Consider the following 13,415-nt stretch of genomic DNA (forward strand, 5'->3'; position numbering starts at 1 on the left):
ATGCTTCATGAGGAGTCTCAACTTCTGCAATGTGGAATCTAAGATCAGGAGAAATAGACATCCCTATCAAACCACGTGCTTGATCTTGTCTATTTTCCCATTTTGCAGCCTTGTCTTCATCTTTTGGTTTCTTCTCTTGGTCTGTGGCTATTCTGAAGAGACCTTTACTTCTAAGTAAATCTTCCATGTAGGCTACCCATTGGAAGTAGTTAGTGCTGTCAAGAATGACTTGGCATGGACTTTCCATTTTTAAAAAAAACTGAAGCTGAAGATGCTGAAGGTAAGTGTTCCAATGGATAGATTTCGAAAAAATAGGCGGTTTTAAAAAAAACGGCTCTGAAAAAGGCTTCCGGATGAAGAAGTTATGGCTTTTTGAAAAAAAAATTGTTGACGTTGCCGGCAAAGTGCGCGAATGTGCGGGAATGAAAAAATCCGCCCCCACAAAATGGAGATTTGAACCCAAGACCTCTACTCTCTTAAAATAGCTTTGAACCAATTGATCTATACAAAAAATTTGAGAGAGAGAGAGAGAGAGAGAGAGAGAGAGAGAGGGGGGGGGGCCTTGGTTTGCGTGCTTGCCTTGAGAAAGCTCTTTTTCCCTACAAAACACAAAACACAAAACCCAACACGAATATGCGAAGAAAAACGAACCTTGCGGCTCGAAGTTAGCTTTAGCCAGAAAACTAGAAATTTTTTAAAAAAAATCTCAAAGTTAGCTTTAGCCGAAAAACTAAATATTTTTCTCAATGTTTCTGATTTTCCGAGATCACACTAAGGTGCAGGGAAAAGAGCATATGCATGAGAAAAATCCTTCCTTTCTGTTTCTGATTTGCCCAGATCGCACAGAGTCGCAGGGCAAAGAGCATACGCAGAAATGAAATGTATAGATCCGGTTAAAAGAAAGGCTAAATAAACTGAAACCGAAATAAGCAGAGAGAAAATAACAGTAAATTGCAAAAAACACTGTATACCTCCCGATCTGAAAAATGACGCAGCTAGGGCTACCGGAAACCTTTTCGCGTGAAACGAAAGGGGTTCCTAACTGGAACAGATGCTCCGAACGCAACAGAGCAGTCCTCTCGGCCCGAAAGCAGTCAGAAACAGTAGATCTAGGAAACAACAGCCGCATGCAGTTCTACCGGCTTCAGATTTGGATCACCAACGGACGCGGCCCTCAAATAGCTCTGATACCATGTAGGAATTTACAGGGTAAGTTCCTCAGAAAGAATACCAAAAGGACACCGCTCACAACCAGATCACAGATCAATACACCAGTATTTTTGACGTGGTTAAAACCCTCAAAGAGGGAAACAGTCCACGGCCTGTCCCAACGTGGGTACTACAGGCAATTTATTAATCAAAGAATGGAAATTTACATAAGTTTCTCTCATGCACGGATTACCCGAACAATGACCCTCCATGCGCTTTAAATAGAACTCATGGACCAATCGGGTGTCAAGCCATGGATCAAGTGTCGGTAATACCGAGGAGAGAATGAACCGTCGGATCACTACATATCGTGACCGTCGGATTGTAAATTACAAAATGTACAACGGTAAAGAAACACACTTTACCTAACTATATACCTAACTCTATACTAGACCAAGTTGAACTTAACTATTTCCTATGTGTCGGAATATCCTAACAAAAACAATATAATAAGGGGGTTGTACTAATAACAATAAGGGGTTACAATAGTAGTATAGGGACCTAACAAATGTATTTTATAATTCTAACTCTATAATTTTACAGTCATATTATTATCAAATTTTAAGGTCATGACTAAGCTGAACACCAAATTGGTGTATGAGACCCCTTGCTTGTGGGTCAAGGGACCCACCTCTGCGCAACGATTTGAATTCTAAGTCTATGAAGACATACATACTCTACCCCCCTCTGGTTTTGAACCTGTGACCTCTTAGGGGAAAACATATGCTCTTAACCATTAGGCCCACTCAAGCTGTATACTTTGTTTATTGATTAGTTATAAAAAAGATTTATTTATTTTATATTCCTTAAATTATTATTCTTTAACTTTAATTGAAAGTTCATTTTCATTAATTAAATTTTTTAATTTCCTATTCCTTTCCTTAAGATGCATTTTAATTCATTGATTACTCTTAGTAAAGTAAAATATTTATTATTTATATCAACTTGACTTTTGATTCCTCTCATTAACCCTTTGACCTTTGAATTCTCTCATTAGCAATTCAACTCTAAGGCATCTCTAACACCTATTTTAACTCTTACACCTATTTAAACCGATCTGCACTCTTTTCTTTTCAATATGTTTCAATTGGTCGCCAAGGATGGGTGGAATGTCCTAATATATATATATATATATATATATATAGGGAGAGAGAGAGAGAGCCCACACACATCTAAATTATAAATTTATAAACAATTATAATAGAAGTATAATATTTCAATAAAATATAAAGATTAAATATATATAAATTAAGAAATACATTAATCTTTATATTTTGTTATCTCTCTCTCACACACACACACACACACACATATATATATATATATATATATATATATTTCCACACACTTCTATTATATGAATTCATATATTTATAAATAGATATAATAGAATTATAATATTTCACCAAAATGTAAAAATGAAATATATAAACAAAACACATGTATATTAAAAAAATATTTTAATACTTAAATTTTATTATCATTTATTATTTTTGAATACATGTATTAATTTTTTTATTTATAACCTTTACACACTTAAATTATATAAATTTATATATTTATAAATGATTATAAATATAACCGTTATTTATTTGTTTATTTTTCAAATTTTAAAGTCGTCTTTTTTTTTCAAATTTTAAAGTCATCCTACAACATGAACATGAACCAGGTGACTTAGGATGTAAATTGTTTATCATTTATTTATATGCCATGTCTTAATTTATTCATATTAAATTATAAAAAAAATTACATTTCAATAAATTATTGATCATGCTTGGGGTCATCCTTCACCTCAACGATCAAAAAGAGATATAATTTGGTTGGGGCTTGGGATTTGAAAGGATAGAATTATTCCATGTATATAGATAGATAATTGAACAGAAGCAAATAAGCTAGCCAATAAAGTAGCAAGTTTGAATCAAGGCATGATGGAATTGGACCATACAAAAATCTTATTTACCCCTTTACCACGATGAGCCCCAAAAATTTTAATGCTGAAAAAGATAGCCATTTTGGTCATCAAAATGGCGAAACAAGCCACTCGAAAATTTTTGGGGAAATTGCATAGCATGATACCCCATATCATCGGGCTCCAAGGTAGATGTTGTCAATTAAATATGCAGGAAGGATATGTGTACAATGGTTATAATGATTCCCACCCTAGGACACGATGTTTTAATTGGCATGCCAGATGGTAGAGGAAAGGGTAGCTATGGTGAACGATAAAGAATGAATAATATACATCACTAAATGCATGGAGGATAGCCTTAAACCTTCACACTTATGAATTAAATGCTATTCACCATAAAAAAAATTTGTGAATTCAAAGCTCTTGCAGGGATGGACTGCTCCCACGAAAATTTGATCTGGAAACATTTGGTAGTAATTTCCCCCTTCAGATGACGTCACCTTAGAAAATGAACCTCACATAGTTATATAGATCCTGCATTAATGAGCACGATGCTAGCACTACCTTGGAAATTGTTTAGAGCATTCATCACAGATCCTGCATTAATGAGCACGATGCTAGCACTACCTTGGAAATTGTTTAGAGCATTCATCACTTAAGGAGCTTTCAGATACAAGTGGGTGGAAATGGCATATGCAGAGCTACAATTATGCGAGTAGGATAAGAATGTTTACGCTATATGATAGAAAAGTTGACGAAGGCATTGGTGGAAATAATGGAGTTGAAGAAGAGGCGAAGTGAAATGGAAGAGAAGGAGAAAGAGACAAAGAGGGAATCGCTGGAGAAAAAATGTGACTGGTTGCAGAAGAAACTATACAAGAAACTAGCAATTATGGAGGCAAATATTATAGTCCTAAATCTTAGAATGAGTAGAGAACACGAGAAATTGGAGTCTAGTGAAGCTTAGCCAAGGTAGAAGATCAGAGGATGAACTAAGCGAGGAACACGGTTGCGCATCTCCGTTAAGGAAAAAATGAACACATCAAACAGAAGCTGAGCCATTTGGAACAAATTCATTTTTAGTCTTAACAAATGTTTTGCTAGTATTCTTTGTTTTTAGGAGGTTTGCTAGTATTCTTTGTTTTTTTGGAGGTTTTTGTAAAATTTATGGAAGATATCAGTTTAGGGTTGTGGTTAGAAAATCTCACAGAGGAAGGAGAAAACTCTAATAGATTGGAATAGTGAAACCTATAAGAAATCTGAAAGAAAAAAAATTTTGATAGTATATGGATTATATTGATATAGTTTTTAAATTTTATGATATACATATATAATTATTTATTTCTTTTATCATGAAAATAAATATATATGTCGTTATTTATCTTTTTTTGGTTGTTGTGACTCAATGTGAGTGACAATATCTTGATTTAATTTATTTATAAAATCCAATCTTTTGTTTTCTCATTATCTTTTAATTAAAAAATAATCATTTTTCTAATTTTATTAATAACTTATTACCATAATAATATTCATTATTTTTAGGCTAATTAAGTATATATATATATATATATATATATATATAACCTATTTTTATGGTCTCTTTTAATGGATAAAATTTTAAATATTAACTTTATTGCATTTCTAAGTCCATGTTTATTTCTTCATATTTTCCTAATATGATTATAAAATTACTATATCAATTATTAAATACAAATGACATCTTCAACTTATAAAATGTATGTTAAATGCATAGATAATGAACATTTTCTTATATTGTAACATGGAAATAAATTGTATTATATAATATAATATTAGTCATTTGAAATTTAAACAAATTCTATATTCTCATTTTTAAAGAAAATCTTATATCTATCTATCTATCTATGGGTGAAAATGTGAAGTTAAGTTACACTTTTTCCTTTTTTTTGTTGAGGAAAAAATATTTTTTAGAAGTTCTTCAACTTTCGGCAAGCCAAAGCATTTTTTTTTTTAGAATTTTATTTTACAATAAAAATGAAACATGTCAAAAAATTTATTATCTTTCTATTACTTATTTTTTGGAATTTTTTTATTCACATTTGATATGTGAACTTAGCAATTGTTTGACTATGTGTTCTTTAAAAATCAAAGGATTCATAACGTGCCATATTTTTTTAGCAGTAGTGTATTCGTTGTTAATTTGGCGTTTTTGAAAAACAAAATGTGTTGTAGAAATCTAGACAAACTCTACTTCGATATCATTATATTTACGAAACCAATTAACTGATGCACATCATAATTACTAGAATTTTTTTGAATTGAACCAATATGAAAAAATTATAGATTTTGAAGATGTGTAGCTAAGCATCCAATTTCTCAACATTTTAGCTATAAACTAAAAATCTAAAAACTACCCATTACCAAAGATGGACCAATGTAATGAACAATAAATTTTTCATATTTTTTTATATTGTATTTTGGAAAATAAATATTTTTATTTCACTGAATCATAATGACCTTCAAAATTGTTTTCCACACATTTTTTTAGAAAATTAATTAAAATTAGCAAATTTCTATGAAATTCCATAAAATTTATATTTACTGAAAGTAGATTCAATTATGTAATTTTTGGTTTTTGTTTTGGTTTTTGTTTTGACAACAAATTCATCATATTTGATAGAGTTTAAGCATTTAGAAATTGGGAAAACATGACTAAAGTCGAGATGTTGCATAGTTGCAGGTTAAAACAATTCAGCCGAACTTGTGTTTGTCGTTGATGCTCATTAAAATAAACGGAAAAATAATTTGGTCGAATTATTTTAAAAGTTCGACGATATTGATTTTGAAAGTTCAGGTGTAAATGTGTTGATATCGCAAAAATGAAATGATGTGACCCTCTAAAGAAATGTTTCGTGCGAAACAATATAAATACGTGGAGCCGAAACTTCATTTTCGCACACTTTTCTCATTTGGAGTAAAGTTTTAAGATAATTTTTCTTTTTTGGGTTGGACTTTTTGGAAGATTTTTTTTGGCCTTAATTTTTAAAGTAAGTCTTTAAAACTAAACTTTTTAAGGGAGTTTTTTTAGCTTAATTTTTAAAGTAAGTATTTTAGGCTGAATTTTTTAAGTGAGGTTTTTTATCTTAATTTTTAAAGTAATCCTTTTGAGCAGAATTTTTAAAGTGAGATTTTTTCACTTAATTTTTAAAGTAAGTTTTTTTAGCTTAGTTTTTAAAGTAAGTGTTTTAGCAAAAAAATTTAAAGTGAATTTTTTGTGCTAAATTTTTAAAATGAGTTTTTTTAAGGTAAATTTGTTTTGCTAATTTTTTAAAGAGATTTCTTTTAAAGTAACTCTTTTGTGCTAAATTTTTAAAGTTGTAGGATTTTTTGAAATTGACTTTTTTTGGATGGATTTTAAGAATCTACATAGATTGAATTATCATGGGAAATAAAGGAAATTGCAAGAGAAAATATGATCGAATAAGAGACAATCAGAAGCGTAGAAAATAAGGGAGAAACTATTACAAAATAAAGAAAGAAGAACACACAAATATTGAAAGGGAAAATCAATATCAACTAGAAGTTGAAGCATGTATGTAAATGTAACTATTATAAATGATTTTCAAAATTTAACTAGTGTATTGCGAAATTCAATTTTTATATGATGAACTGATTTGAAAAATATTTTCCAATGTAAATAAAGAGACATATTCCTCATAACATTGATAATAAGATTGAAAATGTTGAACGACAAAGTGGAAAAAATAATGAACCAATGATTGATGATGTTCAAGTGAAGACGTTGAATCGCCATCAAGTATATATATATATATATATATATATATATATATATAATGTGTATTATTAGATTTAAACATATTTATTAATTTCAATTTCATTCAAATTCTATTTTTTTTATTTAATGAATATGTATACCCATTTACATTTAATTTTAATATGTACAGAGGGAATCAATATCAATGATGAGATGTTAGAAAACGTTGACTGATATATATGGAGATAAAAAAAGTCTACCATATTGTAAGATATCATGTTAAAGTCATTATTGAGAATTTCTTCAAGATGAAAGTGTGACATTTCAAACTCAAATTTTGAGAGGTCTCTTAAAATCAAAGAAATTAAAAGACGCTACAACTCTATTGGGTATTCAAAAATCAACAAAACATAAAAAGGTTAAGGAAAATGTGATTCAAAATATAAATAGTAGTTTAAAATCAATTGAAAGATCTAGAAAGACAAGTAATATAAATGTAGGTAGAGCAATACAAATGGCATTCATTTCGTCAAGTACTAAAGAAAATCATTTGGTAAAATCTACGGCAAAAATATTAGGGACCTCACGAAAAACATTGCACAAACATAGGAAATTTCGATTACAAATAGATGTAAATGATGAGATCGCTTGTTGGACAATTATTTGTAGGCAGCCATACAAAGTTAGACTTGGAGAAAAAATAATATATGAATATTGGCTGAAAAATTCACATGTTTCACCAAAAGCAAGGGATGTGATGTGGAGAAGAATAACATGAAATCAATATGAAGAACATGCAAAGCATATCTTGGACACCACTCAAATAGAATTGTTCAATAAGTTCTGTTGTGCTGTACAACAACCCCCCCATTTCATAAAATTTTAGTTTCAAAACTATAATATGAAATGGGTCCCTTTTAGTTTAAATTGGTATCAACTTGTCATTCCTCAAAAGGTCCGAAAAGAAATAAAACATTATAAAACCTTTCGAGACAATATATAATCGGTCTTATAATAAAAAATGAATAATTCTTTATTATTGCGATAAAGCGATCGCAAGATCGCATATCGCAATAACCAAGGATGCATAACAAAAGACCCATTGGCTTTCCCCGATGCGACAAGCGCGAATAACTATCGGATATCGGGAAGGTAAGGATGCATAACAAAATGCCCCTCTCTTTGCTCCGATGCGATATCGCTATCGGCGATCGGGGAATGTAACATGCATGCATCTAAAAGCCCTCTTTTAAAAACTCCTGATGCGAATTGGCGATATCGCTATCGGTGATCGGGGATTCCGAAAGGACACCAATATAACAACTTAAGCATTCCTCCGATCGCCGATTGCGATAAAGCTAAGCGCGACTTTCAAAAAGGATTGATAAGGCCTGGATATATTGTGTTGAATTATTTTTAAAGGCCTTTCTCTTCCCTATAGTGATTCACTTACGCCCAACCTCCAAAACATCAAAGCCACGCTTAAATGAATTATTCGGCCAACAAACGATATGATGAACATTTAAATGATTGACAGGTTTAAACGGCCAAAATCTCTTCAGAGATTGTATCCGCGGCCACCTTATGTTAATCCTCCATTATTCATTAATTAATATACCTCATTCATATTTGGTTTACGCCACCTATTCTCCGCATTACGTTCATTTTATCTCCTGTGTAGAGCTCCTCCGAAGCAACAAATTTAGGCCAAATGGGGAAGAAGTCTAAAAAATCTGGAATAGCTTCAGCTTCCGTAGTAACAGGACAACACACTGCCGATCCGGGACCAAGTAAAAAAGGATTAATCTAAGAAACCACATGTCTTGGGCTCGGTAATACTACTTGGCAGAGCATCTATAATCTGGTTGAGGCCGAAGAGCCTCAGGAAACATCAGTACAAGCTACAACAGACTCAACCCGGAAGTCCGAGGCAACCCTGAAGGATTTGGCCGATTCTTACCTACACCAGATAGCGGCTCGAGAGAAAATTCTTCCATACATAGATGTGGTAAGATGGGCAGTTGAGGAAATTCCAATTACAAACAGAACGTTTTGCACTATTGACGGGAGAGTATTCGGTTCATTTCAACCCGATGATTTGAGACAAATGTACCATTTGCCCAAACCAGAGAAGAAGTATAACAAAGCGTTTCTGGAGAAGTTCAGAGATGAAAATGAGATTGAATCAGCGCCTATACGGGAATGGAGACAAAACCCAGCGAAACACAAGCATGAGTCCTCGGGTAAGTACTCTGTCGATTCCTTGTGTTCTCCTTATTGTTATGCCGGAGTGATGATGTGTAGGATTTGGGGGTTGCATGATTCTTCAAACTTCACCATAGAGATGGTACCTTTAATGGAAGTAGCATGCAATAGCGAAATAATGGATTGGGGGAATATATTATCTGATAAGTTAGCAACAACTATTCTTGAGTTCAGAAACAAAACCCGCGTTACTGAAAGGTTCATCCCTCCATTTTACTTTAGTGCCTACATCTTAGATACTCTCTGTTTTAACTCCGAATTTCCTGTGTTGGGGTGGAGATGGACTCCACAAGACCCCATGCCCATTCATATCTATCACCAGAAGTTGTGAAAATCCCACTATAAACACCACCTATATCAAGTTTGTAATGGATTTATGTTACCCATTTACTATGCAATTTTTGAGAAACCTGCTCCTAAAATTTCCTCTCAAGCATAGATTGACTTGACAGCCGTAGGAACCTGGTTCGGAGAAGAAAAATTTACATATATAAGAGTTTTTGGCAGTCATGCTAGGTGTTATAGACATTTTTGTGCCTTACAGCTATAAGCATGAAATGTCCATAATCCAAGGGATCCAAAGTCCCTAAACATGTTGTTCCTACCCCTAGAGGAACAAGGCTAACAAACCATAGCAATTCACAGAAGTTCTCCACCAGAAACTGCTCAAAAAAAAGTCAATTCAGGATCAATTCAGAAGCTCCACTAGCTTCCTGCGTTGAAATGCAGAGGCTACACTGGCTAGTTGCATTGCAACGCAGGTGGAAGCACTACCAGGGTGCGGTGAGCGGGAAATGACAAATGTCAGGGTCTCTTGTGAGAGGTGTCAAGACTGTGGAAGCTTCCAGAATCTTCCTCCATGACACTTGCCTTGTTGAGTTCGACTAAGTGATGAGTAAGAGGCTCTTAGTCTCCAAGTGGAAGTAAGAACTGACAGAGAGAGAGGACACTAGTCAGATCACAAGCTGACTCATCCTCACTCCAAACATCTATATATGGATCTCTTCTCCATGAGATCTAGAGGCTGGAATTTTGTTATTGCAAAGAATTGCTGTTGGTTTGAGATTGGAATCATTGGGTGCTTAATGCTTTGAAGGGAGGTGAAGAAAGGATTTCATTCGCTGGGAGGTAGATGCTGGATTGGAACTCTCTTGGTTGTATCTCCTCCTGAACCTTGTTATTCATCAATAAAGCTATCTTGGTTTCTCCTATATACTGATGTATCTTTGATGTATGATTGCATTAGTATGTTTAGTTTATTTCTAATCCTGAACTAGTTATGAATATGAATCTATGTCTTTGTGTAGTGTTCCCTTCTTGTGATCTTACAGGAACCTGTTGAAGCTGGGTGAGCGAGAAGGCAAGTAGCTGGGAACTCTCAAAGAGAAGAGAAACCGGATCGAGGGACAAACGAAAGACACCGGTTAGTCCATCCATCTCTCTTCATTCTTAATTCATAAAGGAAGAATACTAGAATAGCTGTTTCTGTTTGTTGCTAAGGCACTGTCACACCTTAGGTGGATAGGATCGTCCTGCATAGACATTTTTCCCCACAACAAATTGGCGACTCCGCTGGGGAGATCTGTTTAGTCATTTTATTTGTGTTTCTATCATTGTTTGTTTCATAGACTCAAGAGCAGCAATCGAACTGCATCTGCTATTTTCAGATGCAAAGTAGACCGCTGCTACTTTGATCCAATCACTGGATTTGTCTATGATCTGAACAATGGACTCACAAATGATTTGATGATCCTTTGTGATAGATCTTAGCCCTCCTTCAAATCACCCCTTTGATAGTACCTTGCTTGTTGCTTTGATTTGGCCTGAAACTGTAGATTAAATAGCAAACCGTGACCCAGAACCCAGTGAGGAACTCTCGTTTCTCCTTCAGCGCAGGCTCTGTGAAGAGACTCTGCATTTCAACGCAGTTCCCGTGAAGGCTAACTGCGTTGAAATTCAGTTTCCCTGTTATACAGGTGCGCTGATCCAGTTAGGCCTTGTGCAGCTGGGGTTCTCTGCTCTGTTTTGCCTTGTTTTGATCTCTGATTTTTGCAGCCTGTAACCAACATAGGTACCTGTCTGATAGCCCTTTTCTCTGCTGTAATTCCGCCTTCTTTTGTACAAAAAGACTGTGAGTGTTTTTATGTGTTTGTGGCGTCATTTACAGTTTTCCATTGCAAGAGTGAAATAGTCATCCTGTAGCCCTTGATTCAGATCTGTTGACTGTGATCTTAGGAGAGAGTTCATTGGCTGTTTACAGTTGGTTATACATACATTTTTGCTTTTGGTTTGAGTTTGTCTCTTTTGGGTGTCAAAACAAGTATTCATTTCAAAAATCGTTAAGTGTTGTAATCTCTTCTACCCTTTCTGATTTCGAAAAAGTAAACTTGTTTGTATTTGTCATTTAAAAGCAAATTCAAAGTTGTGCAAAAAGCTTTCTTTTTAGGCATCAATATTAAGAAAGCGGAAAACAAACACCTGCATTGTGCATTTGCATCTTGATAGTTTGCATGTTTGATTTAGGAAAAGTGCATTTAGAGTGTGCTGATTGCTCTTTGAGAAAAGATGGTGTCTTTCTTTTCCCTTTGTAGCTAGGATTTTCATTGTTTAAAAAGAGATAAAATTTGCTTATCATCTTTTAGATTGCATTTAGGAAGTTGTCTATACATCTCGTGGTGAACCTCAAAAGGCAAACTTCTAAGAAAGATCAACATAAAATAAACTGAATGAACTTAATAACGCTTTGTAACATAACGCACAACATAGAGGTCTAGGCCAGAGACGTGTTCCGGCGTCGTAAAGCCTGGTGACTGTCGATCTCGTTGATGGTGGGTGATTCCTCCTGAGGGACGATAGCGCCAGTACAGATTGTGCTCCCACGTACCGTCGAGTATATATTGGGAGACCCCTATAGGCATAAAACCTTTATCCTTAGGAAGCCGTGTCGGCCGCCCTACTGATCGCAATGCACTGAACACAGCATTCAGGAAGATTGACCGCCCGTACCTTAAAAAGTATTCTGCGGTTTTGCGAAAAGTTTGGCACACCCTCTACCTAGAACTCCAGAGCAGTTCCTTTTGGCCTTTTTCAGACTCTATAACGGAAAAAGTCCATCCGAGCATTTGTCACTTCGGGCTCGTTAAAACATCGAAGGAGACTAGAGTCATCTTTAGCTTTTTCTCGACTCTTTAAAATTGAAAAAGCAAGTTGTGTCTAAAGCGTCATTAAAATCTATTTTAACGGAATAATAAATCACCCTTATTCCCGCATTGATCTTTCAGTTGAGAAAATGGAGCCCTCCAACCAAGGAATTCCCCTTGGTGGAAGTCCTAGTCCCTTCTCCTCTTGGGGAGATGTTGGAGCGCCCCATATGGCCACATTGTCGCTTCCAGGACTGACAATCGGCTTGCCTGTTTGGCTCTTCTCAACTAATGTTGTTCAAAACACCACTGTTCCTGAACAATCGAATCAGAAGTTAGACCAGTCCAGAGCTGCCCACCAGCCTTCCACTTCCTATAATTCTTCCTCTCCTCCCTCCTCTTCGCATGATGGAGCTGGCCAAGCCAAAAGCCAAGCTCCTAAGGAGAAGAAGGAAAAGAAGAAGAAAGAAAAGAAGAAGAAGGAGCCAAAAGCGACTGGGGGCAAGCGAATGGCGTCTAATGAAAATCCACACACTGCACTGACCAGGCCTAAATCGCCATGTGTCATATGCAAGGGAGACCACTTTCACAGAGATTGTCCTTGCATCCCTCGGATACTAAGGGACTGGTCTCCCCGCTTGCACAATTCGGTGGCGTCAACCTCTGATAGCCATGTTGACAGCACACCGTCAACTAGTGAAAGTGAAGCCACAAGACAGAGAGGGAAAGCTAGATTTCCCTGCAAACTGTGTGAAGGCGACCATGCCATCCACCGTTGTCCCTTCTTAGACGAGGCTAAAAGAGTTTTGGAAGATCGCCCGGTTTTACCAGTGCAACTTCCTCCTGGATATCAAAAAATCCTGCCAAGTCCTTCACCAGTTGAGAACCCGGCTGGCCCGCTCAGGTGGTCAGCCGAAGCACCTATCATTGAGGATGAACCGTCTGGATCCATACCTGACGAAAGTCAAAAGGTCGAGGCGGCAGTTGACCCGGTCTTGCCTTCAGAGGATTTATCTTCGAATGATACAGTCACTGGAGAGAATAAAGATGATACCATCCAAATTCTCTTCATCAACACAGATTCCGACGAGCACGGGGGCACTCCCCCCATTCCTTTATCGCAGGAAGGAAGTTCGTC

The sequence above is a fragment of the Pinus tabuliformis genome, chromosome X, assembly GCF_031772625.1.
Source record: "Pinus tabuliformis cultivar Carrire ecotype Pingquan chromosome X, CPIR1, whole genome shotgun sequence".
NCBI lineage: Eukaryota > Viridiplantae > Streptophyta > Pinopsida > Pinales > Pinaceae > Pinus > Pinus tabuliformis.